Source organism: Pygoscelis adeliae, unplaced genomic scaffold (assembly GCF_000699105.1).
Source record: "Pygoscelis adeliae isolate BGI_AS28 unplaced genomic scaffold, ASM69910v1 Scaffold227, whole genome shotgun sequence".
In the NCBI taxonomy this organism is placed as follows: Eukaryota; Metazoa; Chordata; class Aves; order Sphenisciformes; family Spheniscidae; genus Pygoscelis; species Pygoscelis adeliae.
In genome coordinates this window covers 1,281,003-1,282,562 of record NW_008825100.1, presented here as the reverse complement: position 1 = coordinate 1,282,562, position 1,560 = coordinate 1,281,003, and the positions used below count along the sequence as shown (strand labels likewise).

Sequence of the window (1,560 nt, the reverse complement as noted above, 5' to 3'; positions counted from 1 at the left end):
GGTAAAATTTCCCGGCTTCTCACCCCCCGCAGGTCAGCTGGAGCTGGAGGAGGCTGTGGGTGACCTCACCCGCCGTGGTCCCGGTCACCGTAATTTCAGCTCTGAATAGCATTTTAAATATTAGAAAACTTCGTACAAATTTTTGAAAAGGTGGTGCTGCCGGTTTTGTTTGCAACAGAACTGCTCCTGTAAGAACGCAGCCGCTGAGCAGTAACATGCATTTCCTCTTTCTTGTTTTTTTACAATAGAGTTACAGTCCAGGGACCTCGAAAGAGAAGAGTGATTTAGGTAAGCCTGTCATTTAGCCATCTGCAAAGTGTGTTCCTGTATTTAAATTGAAAATTGCCAGCTACAGCCAGCAAACTGGAAAACATTGACGTGGGATAGCCAGAAGCAACCTGAAATGTGTGAATTGGACATGGTTATGAATCGACGTTAGTATTGATTACTTCAACAGGATTTGGTTGCATTTCTCTCTTAAAAATAAGAGCTCAGAAGTGTTTTGATGAATCGGTGTGTATACCTTATAAGTGCAAAAAGTTAGACCCTTTTTACAGGCAGGTAGCATACCCTGGAGGAAAGTTTGAATAAACTCATACAAATTGTTTTACACTAATTAACATAACTGCTGCATATAGTACTGGTGACATCTGCCAGGAGAGGCCTGTATAGCCATAGTGATAATATAAAAACTGCCTCACTCTTTGCCATTATTTTTATACCCTAAAAAAAGTGGTTTAAAAAGCCCTTCTGAATTCATAAGTTCCTTACAAAGAAAGAACTTGCTTGTGGGCTTGAAGTGCAGACGAAAGAAGAGCCACAGAATTAAAGACAAAGCTCAGCATAAGATCTCTGTGGCAAGGTTAAATGAACGTATCGGCAAGTGTTCCTCTGCAAGTGTGGCTGTGGGTCACTGTCTCTGCAAAGGCCTGCGGTACTCACCCTTGGACCTTGCTGGAAATCTAACAAAATGCTAAGAATGCCCTGGAGAGGGCAGAGGCCAGCTTCAGCCCTCTCAGCAAAACAAGCTCGGAGGGGTAGACGTGGTGTTTTTTGCTTTTACAAGCATTTTGAAGCCCTGATTATGGTGTGGCTTTCCACATTTGCTTTCTCAGCTGGAGTTTTAGTGGCAAATGCAGCACAGCATCACAGTGGCACTGCAGCCAGTTAGTAAAGCCCTGTAACAGCATCTGTTTCAAAGACGTTCCTCTCATACTTGTCTGCTCCTTTTTCTTCCTTCTCACCATTTATACTCAGCCCATTCAGTTGTGCTGCTACATCAGTCTTTGAGGTTGGTGCTCTAAATCAAATTAAGTTTTGTGGTGTGGCTTGGTTTTTTTTTTTTAATTTGGATTATGTCACTGATTCGTTTAAGAATATGTCCCTGACAATGGTTGTGTCAGCCAAACAGTGGGGAGAATAAACAATAGGAAAGAGAGAGAGAGAAGAACAAGGAGACACATCTTAACCAAGCTTCCTCCTCAGGTAAACAGTAAGGCAAACCCAAACCCTCAAGTCACCACAAGCTCCGTGGTATTGTTGTTGTCATCTTTTAGTGCC

General features: G+C 42.8%; 1 protein-coding gene across 1 annotated transcript in view; it reads left to right on the top strand.

The window, feature by feature from the left end:
* The first annotated feature begins 252 nt into the window (after window positions 1-252).
* PARP9 (poly (ADP-ribose) polymerase family, member 9) overlaps window positions 253-1,560 on the top strand; it is a 13,168-nt gene continuing 11,860 nt past the window's right edge. Inside the window, exon 1 of the mRNA XM_009327122.1 lies at window positions 253-288. The gene's annotated coding sequence lies outside the window, so the exon portion shown is untranslated. The remainder of the gene's footprint in view (window positions 289-1,560) is intronic.